The sequence below is a fragment of the Camelus bactrianus genome, chromosome 3, assembly GCF_048773025.1.
Source record: "Camelus bactrianus isolate YW-2024 breed Bactrian camel chromosome 3, ASM4877302v1, whole genome shotgun sequence".
Taxonomy (NCBI): Eukaryota; Metazoa; Chordata; class Mammalia; order Artiodactyla; family Camelidae; genus Camelus; species Camelus bactrianus.
The window spans coordinates 161,370,668-161,387,517 of record NC_133541.1 but is presented as its reverse complement, the minus strand read 5'-3'; the positions used below and the strand labels follow the sequence as shown (position 1 = coordinate 161,387,517).

The 16,850-nt window shown below is 42.0% G+C and overlaps 1 long non-coding RNA gene across 27 annotated transcripts in view; it reads right to left on the bottom strand.

Moving 5' to 3' along the window:
• Positions 1 to 16,850, bottom strand: part of LOC141577225 (uncharacterized) — a 276,443-nt gene that overhangs the window by 221,288 nt on the left and 38,305 nt on the right. For 19 of the 27 annotated variants that reach the window (XR_012506060.1, XR_012506055.1, XR_012506074.1 and 16 more), the window contains 4 exons: positions 12,796 to 12,960; positions 12,082 to 12,221; positions 10,068 to 10,292; positions 3,276 to 9,452 (listed from right to left, as the gene is read on the bottom strand). This is a non-coding gene — a long non-coding RNA (uncharacterized LOC141577225). Of the gene's footprint in view, positions 1 to 3,275; positions 9,453 to 10,067; positions 10,293 to 12,081; positions 12,222 to 12,774; positions 12,961 to 16,850 lie in introns of all 27 variants that reach the window. The other 8 variants (XR_012506051.1, XR_012506056.1, XR_012506045.1 and 5 more) reach the window with 6 other exon arrangements.

Below are 16,850 nucleotides of genomic sequence, written 5' to 3'. Positions count from 1 at the left end.
CAACTCATCAATTCTGTAATGGAACACACTGGATCAGGAACCAAAAGCATGTTCTAGTCCAGAAAAACTACGGGACCCTCTTACTTCCTGTCATTACACAATCCCACCAGAACTCATTAATTTGCTGTCTGCTCATCTGGCAACCAAACTCAGAGAAGAGTCAACTCAGCAGAGTGCCGTGCTGGGGAGAAAACCCCGCAGCAGCATGGAGAGCTGCCTGCCCTCCCGCACGCTCTGCTGAAGCCTAGTGTCCTCCGTGGAGACCAGGCCAACAGAGCTATTCCCAACAGCTGCAAAGTCCCACACATTAAATAAAAGCGTTTTATTTTATACGATATGTTACGTATATAACCATCTCTGAAGACAGCTTTGCAAGAAGCCCAAATCTTCAACATTAATCTGCAAAGGCAAATGCTGCCCCCAAGGGAAAACAAGTCTTAAAACGATGCTAAGGCCTCCAAAGTCCTCTCCAGGACCATCAATCAAACTGCCTGCAGGCCTGCAGCTGCAGGCGGCTACATGTCTGTTTTTAAAGCAACCCCTTCCTGCCGTCAGGTGCTACAATGTCCCTCTGCGCCCTCCCATCTGAGGGTAAGAGCAGCCAATGCAGAACCTTGCAGGGAAGCACTGACAAGACTCGACACAGAGGATCAGAGATAAACTAAGCCTTCTGATGACACGAGATTGTCACTGTGTCATTTTACAGATGAAGATATATAGAGAGAGGTGGGGTGATCTTGCTCAAAGTCACACAGCTAATAAGTGGCAAAGTCTGTAACCCAGCTACACCCTCGGGTGTGACGCCCCCGCTGGGACGCCCACAGGGTTCTTGTGCCTGCCGGACCAGTCCTTTACTGTCACTCATAACCCACCAAAGTGTCTGACACTAGCCTGCCTTTTCAGCCTCTTCTACCTCTAGTTTCTCAGAAACAAGGCTGCTCGGGACACTGTGTGACTTCCAGCTCCCCAAACCCTCCGTGCTCAGGGTGGTCTTGCCTGTGCATCCAGCACCCTGCTCAGAGGCTCTTCCTCCCCTGCAGGAGGACGTTTCCACTCTCCGCAGGGACACCCCCTCAGGGAAGCCCTCTATTCGCCCTCAGCATGGCAGGTGTCCCAGGCCACATCCCGAGCTGCCCCATTAGGACTGCGGGTGCCCAGGTTTGCTAGTCAGAGCAGCAGCCTCAGAGCCAGGGTTTATGCCCGGGTCACCCTACAAACCTACTGCCCGCCATATAGCCCCCAGCCAGCAGGTCACCTGGAAGTCACAGCAAGTGCCCCACCCAATCCCGAAGTCTCATTTGCCAGCACCGCTGATGACTGGTCTTTAAACTTTGGTCAGTTTTTCACAAAACAGCAGCTTCCACTGTGAAGCAGGGGGTTTTCTCTTCTGCTACCCATCCTTACTGGAAACGTCAAGGGAAACCAAAAGGACTTTTCTCAACCCTTTTCTGATGACACCCTCCCACCCACAATATTCACATGCTCAAGAGCTTTGGGTCCACGTGGTTTTGTTTCCCATACGCTAAGTGGCTCAAAACACTGCGGGATTCTTTCTCTTTTGAGAGTATTTGTTTGTACTGAGTTTATCGGCTTTAATCAATTTTTGTGTCTCCCTTCAGTGTCCCTAGCAGTTGCCACTTCTTACTCCCTTCAGCAGCCTCCTTCGCAAAATCTAGTCTAAGAAATCAGCTGTGATGAGGGGCCCGGGGGGAGTCACAGAAGATGGAACTAAGGCACAGAGAGGCGACATAATTTCCCTGAGAAGATCAGCTTCAAGCCCCAACACTGTGAGTCACGTCCCTCTGTTTAACTCTTATGCTAAACTAGTTAAATTTTTATAGATTATGGTTATAAACAGATGAGCTATCAAAATACATACAAGGACACACATCAACACTATGATATTCATTAACTCCACTATTTTGTTTCTATTTATTTTATTTCTGTTAAAAAAAATTAGGAACCTCTGCAGTCAGTATAGCAAAATGATAATGGGTTTTAAATCCAGAATGTAGAGGCGTAAGTGTATCATTAATCATAATTATTTGTATGCTCACAAAATGATTTGACAGTCTCTCTCCCCTCCCGCTACTCGCTACTGGCTCTCACCTGAGCTCCCAGACCACACATCGAACAGCCTTTCACTTTACACACAGCTGAACTCATCAGTTTTCCCCCAGAGCTCCCTCTGCAGCTTTCCCTCCTCAGAGCACAGCAGGACCATCACTTACCTCATTAATCCACCCAGAAACCTGGGCCTAACTCCATCCTACCTTCACAGACATCATTCATCCTTTCCTTTTTACCATCTAAACATGCCTAAAGTCTGTTCGTTTTTTCCCAGTGACTGTCCCACTGACTGTACCACCGCTCAGGTGGAAGCCACCAACACTGCACACCTGGACTCACGAGTCTCCCAGGTGGCCCCACAGCTGCTCTCCCATACTAGACACAAAAGGGATATTGTCACTCCCGTGCTTTTATGACTCTTTTCAACCCTACTGTTCTTAGAAAAAACTCCAAGTTTTTCACCTGTTGAAGGTGTTTGCCATGAAACTTTGAGCTCAGGAACGGCAGGACCCCCCTCCTTTTTGGCCCTCCCCTTTCCCCAAGGCCCAGCCCTCTCCCCCTCAGCCCCGCCCTCTGGCACAGCGCTGGCTCAGGAGGACCTGCTGAGCTACACCAGCCTGTATTCTAACCCTGGTCTTGAGTTCTTAGCAAACTGCTTCACTTATCCATACAAATCCAAGGTAGATTAGAAAGATTTTAGATGTTGAGCTGGACTATTGATTTGCGGATTTTGCACTAGCAACCTGCAAGTACATGTTCTAATGATTCTGTCTTCTTAAAACCACACCCAGGTTTTAGTAGTATTTGTGGAATGTCTTTGGAGTAAAAGGGACTGTACTTTAACAGACTATATGTTTTATAACATGAACAACACGGACAGGGTCACAAATGGAATCGCCTCACAAGTGACAGAAGACAGGTGAGAGGCACAAAGCAACAGGTCTCAAAGATTGTAAGAGCAATGTTGTTTCGCCAATCCCCCAAAAATTCCTGAAAGAACCAAAAATTCTGAATTTTGAAAGTAAAAGGCTATCATATATAGAAATAAAATAAATGATCCTCTTCATCAGTGTTTCAAGATCTGACTCCAGATATTTTAGCAGGCCATACTGAATCCTAGCACAGAAAAATCAGATGGACTAGTGGTGAGTAAGGTCCAGGAAAACGGCAGTAATTCCTCCACTTGTGTAAAGACATACACTCACCTGCCGAAGGTGAATGTAGAACGCATTCTGGAGATATTTGGAAGCTTCCAGGGTCCGCTTCTGAATGGCAAGGACACGGACAGCTTGGGAGCATGCTTCTAACTCAGTCACCGGCATTCTTACACTGCAGGGGAAAAGGAGGCCCTCAGTCGAGAGCAGAGATATTCCTGTCGTGTCTCCCAGGCCGCGCCTCGGGGACTCAGTGCCCTGCAGCAGCCCGGCCCCAGGCGAGGACACGCAGCGTGGCCCACCCAAGCAGGAGGGGCACTGTGCTTGAGAAATCCCATCCCCGATGGGGGCAAGAGGGGCTGGTGGGGTTGAGTGAACCTATAAATGCCCACAGAAATATGCCTGCATTCATTCAAGTGATACAAGCAACAGTAGCAGGCTATTTAACAAAATTTCAATTTTCAGAGGAAATTTTGCCATTCCTTTCCACTTGTCCCCTGCACTCTGAGACAGGCTTAGGCTATCTCACACCTTCAACTCTGAAGCAATAGTTGTGAAGTAATTTTACTCTGCTGCAAGTGTCCTCGCTCCCCGTGTCACTGTGTCTGTCCTCTCTTAACACAGTCGGATATCTTCCTGGATCTCTACCTGAGTTCCTTTCTCCTCCTCCTCAGATCCTGAGATAAAGGACAAGTGAAGACACATGACCAGAAAAGGCACTGTGGTCTTGACCGAAATCCACAGTGACCCCCTAGGTGTGTGCTGCCCACCCCTTACTTTTGATTCTCAAGGTTCTGCCCAGGGTGACATCCAGCCCAGAGAGGTGGGCCAATTAAAATCTATGTGGCTTGGGCACGGGGACAGGTGCTGGAGCTGGTTCCGGGACCAGGCCCCTCCCCACCTCTGCTCAACTCTCCCCCGAAGCCACGCTGCCAAGCACTCAGGCTCCGTGATCTGATGTCCTTCTCTTCTACTCTACTCCAAACCCTTTTCCTTTGCCTTTTTTCCCTAATTATCCCCAGCTGGAGTGATTTTTCAATCGCAGTATCTAAAAAATTTCCTGCAGCCGAAAATGAGGTCTCCAGATATCAATGCCCATATGCTGGTTCCTGAAGAGAGCCGCTGGATAGGGGGACCCTCACCAACACTCACAGGGCATCAGACATGTTTCAGGGTCGGCCACCCCCAACAAGAGTTTGCTGTGACCCCTATGACCGCACTGCATCCCTGCTCACAAAAATATAGTTGGCCCACTTATCGGTTATTAAGAAGCAAAAATACAAAATTGCTCATGTTTCTTACTAAAATTATCTATGAAGCGGAAAAGGGAATTGTAATAGAAAAGAACAATTTTGACCCCATGTTAGGTCTGTTCCTTTGGCTTTAACCCTGTGTCCTGTTTTCTAGGCTCAGACATGCTATCTCTGCACCATTTGTAAAAGAAAGTTGCCTTTAGACTGAAATATCCAGGACAGCCTCTTCTCCTGGCCGTGATCTTGAAGGATGCTAACTAATCTGCACTTATGTAGAGATGGCAAGTTTCAAACTAGAGAATAACTTTGTTTTATTTTTGGAGGTTTTACAGGGGCAACATGATTTGATCCACATGGACAGCTGCAAGAACAGCGGATTCAAAGGACAAGCAATTCATACAACAAGAAGTTTCCAAAAACCAACTGCAGCCCCGCCCCTTTTTAGTATAAAAGTAGACTCAATTCTGACTTGGGGAAGATGGTTCTCCAGGACATCAGTCTGCCAACTTCTGGGTCTGCCAACTTTGCAAATAAAGTCACTATTCCTTGCTCCAACACCTCATCACCCAGTTTATTGGCCTGTCATTTGGTGAGCAGAATGAGTTTGGATTCGGTAACAAAATGACTGCATTGGAGGTAGTATGTCTCCACTCTTTCCTCGTTTCCAATATGTAACATGCACATTATTTATGATCTAGTGCAAATAATTCATCAAAGACAACCACAAAAAGAAACTATACTCACCCAGCTATCAACACTGAAGTCAAAACCTGTCAATTTTATATGCTGTTTAAGAACACAACCGAAAAACCTAACATAAGGAGTCGATTCCACGGAAATAAAATTATTTCTACTCCTTCAAAACTTTTTCTTTTCTTTTCTATTTTATTTTGTTTTGCTTATTGAAAGGAAAATAAAAGTCAAATCATTTTATTTCACGTATTTTTGTTATAGCTACATATTTTAAATACTACAAAAAGACTTAAATTGCAATAAAAAATTGTTCATATATTAGTATAAAGATATATACACAACCAATGGGGATTAGGAAAGGAATGGACATTTACTAAAAATCCACTGCAAGCCAGTCTTTTACAAGCATATCATGGAATATAAGTTCTATTATCCAGGGAGCCTCACCCACATTCTCATTACTGAGTCCCTTAGTAATCAACCACTAAGTCACCAGCATAGAACCATGTGATCAGTATTTTAGGAATAAATGAGGGAATTAGCTCATTCAATTCTAAAACAAAATCCCTAAAATAAATACTGAACTTATTTACAGATAAATAAAATTTGTCCCCAAAAACGTAAAGTTTCTTCCTCAAGGTCACAAAGCTAATAACTGGTAAAGTTAAGATTTGAACTAATCTGCCTGATTCTAAAAACTAAGGTGGAAATCCCATTCGACTGGGGAGTGTCCAGCTGCACAGCCTATCACCCTATCTTTGTTCAGAGCTGGCCTTAGACAGCCTGAGACAGCACCCCATTCCTGTGGAACTCGAGGGCAAATGATAACAATAAGGATTTTATATCCAGCAGTTTCTTAGGCCTCATGTATATAAAGTGTCAGCAGGTCAGCAGAAAATCTCTGGGAAACATGAGTGTGTCCAGACCGTTTTGCTGATTAGAAACTCAATCTATCAGGATAGAGTGACCTTCCCATGAGAGGCCACATGGACATAAAGTAAAGGCAGCTGAACAATGGAAACTAGCAAGACCCCGGAACTCAAGCAAGGATCCCTGCCATCCCCCACCCAGTTGTCTCTTCATCCGCATGGACATGAAGACAGAAGACCCGGGTTCTTGTCCAAGTTACACTATCATGGATTCTCACCCATAAAAAGGTACGAATCTATGCTGTCATAAGTCCTTTCCAACTCAAATATGATGACACCAATATCTCAGCAGAATATCTATGTCTCCACTTCCCCACTTCTAATAGGAGACTATTTCTGTGGACACAAAGCAGAAATCCAATTTAAAAAACCATGCAAGAAGCCAGGCGAATTTCTGCTTAAGAGCCTTTGCTCTCACGCTCAGTGAATGAAAACTCAGAAAAAGTGGTCCTTCTCCCTCAGCAAATGGGAGGTAGCCTGATTTTGTGTGTGTGTGTGTGTGTGTGTGTGTGTGTGTGTGTGTGTGTAAATCAAATATAATCATGTCTGGGACGTGTACAGATTATTTTTAATTTCACTGTAATTTCATGGGGATGAGCCAACTTTTAAAGTAATTTGAATGTAGTGTTCTGAGACAGACTCAGTCTCTTTTGGTGGAGGAGGTGAAAGGGGAGAGTAAAGGAGGAAAGAGGTAAATGAAGCAAAGAAGTAAGAATACTGCTAGGGAAAGGCAAGACGTTAATTTTTTTCCTCATTGCATCACATACAAATTAGGGACTGGCTTTCCCCCGATGTCTTATCGAGCACTGAGTTGCAGAAGAAGAGGCGACAGCCCATTTCTCACTGAGATTGTGATTGTACGTGGCATCTTATAGACACAAATCATTTACCCTGAGCAAACACTCTAGCAGCAGGCTGTAATTCTCCTGTTTTGAGAGACAAGAAAACAGGAGTTCAAAGCGGGTAGATAACTTGACAAAAGTCAGAGGACCAGTAAACAAGAGAGGATGAATTCAAACTCAGATCTGAATGCAGAGTCTCATCTTCCCACTCCCAGGGCAGGAAAATCCTTAACACACAGGCTCCCCAGCTCCCCTGCAGTGTTCCTGGCGCCAAGAATTTCCCATGGTAATGGTCTCCAGTTCTCACAGACACAGTGCTCTGTGCAGCCAATGACCTTGATCAGACCTTGATCATCTACCTGCCACGCCCACCAAGCTTCACCATACAGGCAGGAAAGCTGGCTTTCAAGTGCAGACAAAGCCAACCTTAGTCTAACCTGGGCTCTTCTGCAGCTTCTCCAGCCTAAAGGCAGCCATGAAAGTGCTCAAAGTTTGTACGTGAGCCACACTACCTCTCTCCATCTGTGTCCCCACCTATTCTACTTAGGTATGAACATTTTGAGAATCTTGGAAACAAATTTTTAAAAACAGAAAAGAAAGGATTCTGGAACAACTACTTAATACTTACAATTTTAAATGACAATTTACAAAGTAAGTATTGAAAAACCGAATCTTCCTTTCTAAATGTCAGTTTTAAGCATTTAAAAAAATTATAGCAAAAAATTCTCACTTACAAAATTAACAAAAACATAAACAATAAACTGGAATAAATTCAAAAATAATGCCCATATTCTAAATGGAGAAACTTCAGGAGTGTACTGAGGGTTAAAGTAAGATGTATGAATGTAGAGACATAAACATATTGCATGGAGAAAAGCAGTTTTGTAAAGATGTAAGTTCTCCTAAGAATAATTCAAAACTTAATAAATAATCCCATGAAAATTCCAATCTGATTTTTTTTAACTTGAACAAAATATTTTGGAATTCTTCAGGAATAATATAGTCATAATACTTGACAAGAAAATTTGGGATGGAAGAAAAGAATCAAAAAAATCAGACTGCCAATTATTAAATAAATTTTTACAATATGTAAGATATGGTGCTGGAGTAAGGAAAGGAGATTGACAGAAGGGAACCATGAGCTCAAAAAGAGACTCTAGTGTATGTAAGTATTTTGTACAGGTGGGATTTCAAATCAAAGAGAAAATTATGAATTCGATAATTGTCCTGGGACAGAGAATCACCTGGAAAGAATAAATTCCATTCCTGTCATAATGACCACAAGATAAATTGCAGATAGTGATGTAAATATTAAAAAGTACTAGTAACAGCAAATAGAACACTTTGCTCTTATTAACTCAACTTCTCCTCACTATAACATGTACTATTATAATCTCCATCTTAGAGTTTAAAAAAACCTACAGAAGAGATTTATTCCATTATAAGAGAGTATTTCTAAGAATAATGTCAAAGATAAAACCCATAAGGAAGACATTTACTATCCTAAGAATAGTTTGAGCCACAACAAAAATCAGAAAACTTCCTGAACAAAATGAAAGGAAAGAAATGACAAGAAAAAGCTCTGTGATACATGTTGATGAATTCACGAAGTTAATTTTCATAACATACAAAAAGCTGTCACAAAGCAACAAGAAGCTCCCTCACTTAAATGTGGGCAAAGGACAAAAGGAATCATTCATTTTAAAAAAGTCAAATGGCTAATGAGTGAAAAATGCTCAAAACTTCACTGGTCATCAAATGCAAACAAAAACAATGAAAAAGCACTTTTGCTTATCATATTGGCAAATATTTTTAAGATATTCTAGCTAGTGTCCATCTGTGGGAGAACAAATCATGAGCGACTTTTTCAGAGGATGACATATCAATGGATTTGTAAGCTCTGAAAACGTACATACACACTGACTCAACTCCACTTCTAGGAATCGTTTCCTTTAGGAAAAAAAAATCAGTCCAAAAAGATGTACCCATCAGGGCATTTACACAGCACTGTATACAAAGGTGGGAAGAAAAACTGAAGTGAAATCATATCCAGCGATAGAGAATTGGTTACATAAATAATTGTGCATTTTTTCATTCCCCAATAGAGAAGGAATTTCTAGTCACTTGAAAGGAGTCTGTGATGAATGTAAATGTCACATCCAGGGACTAAATTTCCAGAAGCCTTAACTAAAGGAATACACATACAAGATCACAGGAATGTCTGTACAAGAAGGATGCAACTCAAACATTCTTTCTGACAGTGGAAAATGGAGAAAACTTAACTGTCCACCATCAAGACAATGATGCGGTAAATCAAGGCGAGCTGCGGGCGCTGAGGGAGCCGGCGTTTCGAGATGGTCCAGGGCCTTGTCCACAGCACTCTCCCACCAAATGTGTCCGTGGACGAGACGACACCCGCACATCAGGAGACCCCTCCAATTTATCTGAAAGGGCCGGGTGAGTCTGGAGTGGGAGGACGTCCATGATATACCCCTAAGTGAATAAAGCGAGCTGCAGAAAAACATATAGTATGGAATCATTTTTAAATAAAGCATATATACACACACCTATACATTGATTTCTCATATGTGTATATATATGTATCTCATAGGCATAAAGGTCATGATATATATATACAAAATTTTCAACAGCTTTTACTCTCAGGAAATAATGAGAAGGGAGTTAGGGGCCTTCCTGTACCACCACAGTTCTCTTTTCAGTATTTAGGTTAAGTATACTTGGAATTTAAAATTTATTTAAGTCCGAAGAAAAATGGACGATGCCTCCATAAGACAGAATGCTACACTGGTCTTTAAAAATCATGCCAAGGGAGATAGAATATTGTAGAAAAAGATGTAATAAGCCAAATGGAAAATGGAGGTCTCCGAACAGTAAACAGGGACGGAGTGCTCACTGGTTTTTATGACAGAGATGATAAACACTGACGAAAAGAACAGAAAATAAATGTTAAATTGTTAATTATTATCTCTGAGTAGCGGGACCAGGATAGAATCTTTTGCCCCTTTTTTCAGACATATTATATTAAATGCACATTATTTTTCATCTGAAAATAGCATTTTTAGACGTGTAGTACCACGCAGTGGGGAATAATACAAGAATACTTACAGAAACAATTAACTAGGAGACACCGCAGCAGCACCACACAATGTAAAACGGGCAATCCTGATTTACACCGCTCAGTTACATAAGGATCCAGAAAGTGAGAGCACCTGCTGTAACAGGGCGTGGCCCCCTTCTATTTGTCACTTGTGTCTTCAGGGCTGAGGCAGTTCTGAGCACGGCCAGTGTCAGTTCCCGTGTCTGGATGGATGCTACTGGAGGTGAGGACACCTGCAAGCAGAAAGGAAGAACAGAAACCATCCTCTGCACTTTCTGTCTTGTTTCCTTGTTACTTTAAAAGAGAGGCATAAATAAGATAAACTGTGTATCTCCCCTACTGAAATTTCAGTAATGAAACCGTTTTTAAAGGCTTCAGAGCTTATATTCTGTCTATAACTGTCTTTTTAACAAAGAATCATATTTATTAAATGTTAATTGACTCAGTTAATTAACTCCCTGTTGAAATATTCAAGTAAAGAACATGAAAGGCCTTACGTAAAAGAACTACACCTGCAGTGACTAGCTCAGCTGTCTTGACGGCAATGCAGTCAGCCCCCACCATCCCGTGGCCCTGAGCTCCTGATGCTGGTAAGAGAGCACGCTGCCGCCTCAGATGGAGTGATACTGTGAAAGCATTTTTTGAACTCTACAGTACTGACAAAACATAACTGACAAATCCCAGGCTCCTTTGAAGATGTCATTTTTGGTTTCTGACCAACCACAGTCAATGAGCAGAACCACCCCATTCCCGAGTCATGGGACTCACGTGGGAAGAAATTTTGTAGAAATTTCCAGGTACAGAATGTAACCAAATATATGTAGAACTCTGACAAAAGAAAAGATGAAATACTCTGATGTTGAAGACACTCAAAATATTCTCCTAAGCCTTAGTAGCTGGAAAGGCTGGGCTTCTCCTCAGCCACTTATTTATTTCACAGCCAGTGAGCATCTCCCACAAACCCTGTTTCCCTGTGTCTGCTGGGAGCCTCAGGCACACTCTTGCTGTCGATCTTATAAGTCACAGGGCAGACGCGTGTCTCTCATGCCTGCCACCCTCACACAGGCTCGCCTCCTAGCCTCACTGTCTGAACTTGGCCCTATTTTCTCACCTGTTTATTTGGTATCTGTTCTTCTGTAAGCTGCCTGAAATGCTTTTTGGAACAAGTCAGAAGAATGAGTGGGTAGAGAAATGGACAGTTGGACAGGTGAGAGGTGGGCAGACAGACAGAGAGACTCCAAGAAAAGGGGAACAAAGAAAATTCCCTATGCAGAACCCTCTTCTAGTCAGGGAAGAAAACCGCCACGGAGACGTGTGAAGAGGCAGGTGGCTTAGGGCTGTTTCCTGGATTCCATGAAAAGTCCCACCAAGAGAGAGGGTAGAACTATAAATAATAAAAGAAAAAAGCATGCATGCTTGAAAAATATATCCACAATATGTACTTTCTAAAGAATAGATTCAAATCAGCAGGGCCCAATTACTAAATCCTTGGGTATTTACAGAAATGAGAATCCCATCTCCAAACAACAAGGCATCCCTTCGGAGCACTAGAGTCTACACGGGGCTGTTATAAAGCCTTCACCACAAAAGCTATCCTCTCCTGCACTTACGAGGAACGAGCAGCAGTGCTCGGGCTGCCCACGCGCATCATTTGCACACTACAGCACCTCTACGGGGGAGGGACGCTTAGCGAGCCCCATCTCTGCAGGACAGAAAACAAGCCCGGGAGAGGCTAAGCCGACCTACCAGTTCTCCATCTCACAGGACTGGTCACTCCAGAGCAGGACTCGAACTCGTACCCACGTTTGTAATCACGGTACTACCGTGCTTTGTGTGCTTTTTGTGTGTATAATACATTTGTTTCTGGCATGAAAGTATATTTAATAAATGATCGGTTGTCCTGTCTATTTCATTTGCTCACAATCAATCTTTATAATGTTGAATTGTACTCTTTTTCCGTGGAGAAAGGAACGGAACGAGCGGGTGTTAGAATGAGGTGGGGCTCCATTCTTTATCTGTTACCTCATCTCATCCAAGTCCCCAACCAGGGAGAAGGAGCAAATGTTTTCTTCATCTTTTAAAGAGAGGGCTCCACTGATGGTGACTTAACTCCAAAACCAAGTCTGGGGAAAGGGCACATTCAGCAACCAGAGCATTATCACCTGTAGGAAGGCAAAAACAGCTCACGGGAGGGCTCAGGGGGTCACCCTGATTTAATTTCAATCGATAAAACAATAATGCACTCTAAAAATACTAGCATGCAATGGATTGGCTCTTTCTTGACATCTAGCAAGTTTCCACAGCCCACATGTAAAATTATCGTGAACCAGTGAAAGGAAGTGTCTACAGACAAGAAAAATCAATGCCACATGTAAACTGAAACCCAGGCTGGAGGAAAGGAAGAGAAAGGGCATAGTAAAGAAGTGGGGAAAGGCTGGGGAAAATAAATCATCACACGGACTCTCAAGCATCATCCAGCAAGCATATAATCATTCGAGAGAGAGAGTTACTGAGGTCCTATTCTGTGCAAGATTGTAGAGCGGGTGAAGCAAGAGCGCAGCGACCATGGTGGCAGCAAGTTGCGGGGCTCAAATACACTTCTGATCCCGGTACCTGGCACACTTGTCCTCAGTATAAAGACAAAAAAAAAAAATGTAAAATAACTCTGTAAACTCAAAGCATTGTTAAAAAAAAAATTAAACAAAACCTAAATACCAGGACAGACAATCCACGCACATTGCTGGATCAGAAGACAGCGCTCTTGGAAAGGCAGTGCTCCCCAGAACGATCCGTATATTCTACGTGGTCTCGATCACAATTCCTGGGGGCTCCTCTGCAGAAACTGACTAGCTGCTGCTACAATTCATATGGGAATTCGAGGGTCTCAGTAACCAGTACGTACTTGAAAAAGAAGAACAATGTGAAAGGACTTGTAATTCTCAATTTCAAAACTTACAACTGTATGTCTAGGTGAGATTAGAGGCCATTGTGAAGTTATAACTGTGTTTATCCGTATTTTCTAAATTCTCTACAATGACTACAAGTGTTACAATAAGAAAAATAAAAAGTAAGGTATCTTTTAAAACATGCACACCGATTCATTCATTGGGAAAAAAATATTTTAACTATAAAGAGGTAACCAAATATCTAGTGAAAAAGGACTACTTAAAAACAAGTGTGTATTTTCATTTTTCATAAATTGAAAACTGAAAAGCACAAACACATCAAGTTTCTAGGGAGACCGATGCAACATATTAATAGTTATTTTCAAAAATTCTAATTGAACAATGAAAACTCAAGAAAGGGAAAATCGCGATTGACAGCCAACTGCAAACACATGGAGAGCAAAGGCCTAGAAATCACAGTTCCTTTAACTCTGATACTAACTCAATAGAAGAGGAAATTCCTCCCTGTGGGGACAGTGCAATCCCATGCATAAGACAGGATACACAGTACAAACTGCACTAGAATCTGGCGTGATTTTCTTAGAAGAATTCTAAAGTTACAACATTGCTGAAAAACTATAAAAACACTGAAAGACAGATTAAAACACACAGTCATATATATTATATAGAAACATATGAAGTCTGCTCCCATGTTGCATAGAAATACAAATATATTTGTTCATTTATGGGCACTGAATATTTTATCCCAGGTAGAATATTTCAACTAAAACAAATAATCAATAATACACACCTCTTGTCAAATCTACTTGATAAGGTACTCTGCTATGTAACCATAATGTGTCTAAGATAGATCTAAAATTAGTGAAAAAGATCTTTGTATGGTTTCTTGAACACTTCTCAAAATTCCAAGCTTAATTTTAAAATAGATCTGAGCAGTATTTCTATATTAACTTTTCCCTCGTGAAATGAACAGCACAGTCTGTTGTCAAAATTCTGTCCTTACAATGATTCACGAGCACTGTATCCTAAGAAAACTGCTGGACAGCAAGGCACTATCCAGACACTGTGACCAAACTAATGAAACACAACGAAGACAGTGACCCTATTTTGGAGGACTTACCGTCTGTGTCAACTCTGGGGTTTTTATTTGATTGGTTTGATTGGGTAGCAAAATAAAATCAATCAAGTACTTTCTTCTTTAAGCATTCTGTAACTCATGACTCTGTTGTTAGTGTCATGAGAAGGAAAGACTAAAGCAAGACTTCATTAGGTCAATTAGCAACAGCCATCACTGGGGAGTGAGTAATAAAGAAGTTAACTAATAGCAATGCTTCTGCCTACATGAGACCTAAAATAAACCTACACTGATCTCTTTAAGGAAAATGAGGAGATGAGGCCCCAATGAGAAAAACAAAAACTAACAAGAAATCAAAAAAGTAAAGACTTTTCATTAACGATTCCAGGAAGGAGTGGAGCATGGTGGTGAAAAGCACAGGTGCTGGGGACAAACATGAGGGTCTGAACTCCCACAGCACTGGGTAGCTTTGACACTGATAAGTCAGTGAAATTTTCTGCATCCCAGTATCCTATCCATAGACTGGGGACAGTAACAGAACCCGTCTCCTAGAACGGTCCTAATAATTAAGTTATTTTATATATAAAAGTTTAAATAAAATACCTCAGATATTAAATATTACCCCAAAAGCACAAGGAAAAAGAAAACAGAGATAAATTAGAGTTTATCAAATTTTAAAACTTTGCTTCAAAGGACACCATCCAGAAAGTGATAAAACAACACAAAGCAGAAATTTTTTCAAATCATTTATCTGATAAGGAATTTGTATCTACCAAAAAAAAAAAAAAAAAAAGAACCTCCTACAACTCAACAATAAAAAGGCAACTCAATTAAAAAATGAATAGAGGATCTGAAAAATATTTATAAAGGAAAATATACAAATGACCAATAAGCACATAGAACGATGTTCAATATCATTAGTTGTAAGGGAAATCAAGTCAAAACCACTAGGAGAAACCGCTTCACACTCACTACAATAGGTTATAATCAAAAAAAGAGTAACAAGCACTAATGAGGACACAGAAGATGCAGAGGTCGCAGCCGTTGCTGCTGAGGATGTAACACAGACTGGCCACTTTGGAAGAATGCCTGGCAGGTCCTTAGAGAGTTGAACATTTGGTTTCTGAATAACCAGGCAATTTTGCTTCCTGGGCACACACGTAAGAGAACTGAAAACAAATGTTCACATAAAAACTCCTACAGGAATATTCACGGTGCCATTACTCATCACAGCCAAAAAGCAGAAACAACACAAATGCCTATCACCTGATGAATGGGTAAACAGAGGGGCCCAGCCATACAGAGGAATATTATTCAGCAATAGCAAAGCATAGAGTACTGACCCAGGCCACAACGTGGACATATTTTGAAAACGTTACTCAGGGTGAAAGAAGTCAGTCACAATAGATGCTTCCACTTACATGAAGTAACACGATTTACATGAAATTTCCAGCAGAGGCAAACCCACAGAGAGAGAAAAGTGGCTCCCTGGGGCTGTGGGAGGATGGGGAAGACGGGGATGTCTGCTTATGCATAAGGAGCTTCCTGCTGGGGGGATGAAAACGTTCTAAGATTGAATGGGATGCACAATTCTGGGCATAGAGTACAAACCACTGTACATTTTAACGGGTGAATTGTTATTAAAACTGTTAAGAACGAGAGCACCTCGGGCCAGTACCTTCCCATAGTAAATGCAAATTGCTAAATTTTATTACAGGAGGAAGAAACTGACCTCAGCATGAAAGCAGGAGTTCAGCAAATGTGAGTTAACCGAAATTGGACAAGAGCATTTCACTTGAAACAGTTGCTGAGTGTACACAAAATATTAAGACATGACAAGGAAAATCAGTTTGACATCACGAAGAAGCATTCTGCTTCAAATGCAGATCAAGGATTCGGCAAGCCCAGCTGCTAGAAATGACCAGAGAAGAAACCTGGTTCTTTAAACAAGCACCAGAGCCAACAAGGTAATAGTGGTGAGGAAAGTAGGCGGCCGAAAATCTGGAACAGTTTGTTACAAATAATTTCTCCACTGAAAATTCAAAAATAAAATGAAAGTGATGTAATACTGTGTTGACCTCACGTGAATGGGCTTCCTCCGGTTCTCGACAGTTTTGTAACCCCGAATGAGAGACTCAGGAGAATCAGAATGGCTCCTGGGAGTCCCCAAATGACTGCCCACCAGCACGCTGACCACCATCATATCTGCCAGGGTGGAATTGCAGAGAAGAGACCAACTCCTGAAAGGCACAGGAAATATTGACAAGGGAAAAAAAGGCTGATGTCAGTCTTGGGACAGAGGCCCTGAGAGCAGAGGCCAGAAGGCTGCAGGTGAACTGGAGTGGCCCTGGGGCAGGAAGGGACCACGGGGGAGCAGATCTCAATTCTCTTCTCTCTCTCCCTCGGGTAGGAGAGATAAAGTCTGCATCCTTCTCACCTGGAACTGTGGGTTCTGGCTGGCATAAGTCTTACCGACATGGAATGAATGACTCAAGACTGTGGAAAAAGGAAAGAAAGCGAGAGGGAGTAGGGAGCCAACTCCAAGAGCCTCTAAAATGCTCCCATATTTATTGTGTATAATCAAAGAAAATAGTCTTTAACAGTTGTGTGATAGTAAACAGGAACTTGGGGAAAGACAGGATGAGACAGAGATTGTAGAATCCACAATGAGTAAAAAGGCTTAGTTTACCTTTAAGGGAGTCATGGGGAGAGGGGAACAAGATAAATTCTTTAGATATTCATTACAAAGCAGAACACCAGTCCAGCCAGGTCCATGTTTTGGGGATAATAGACTATCTAACAGCACGCAC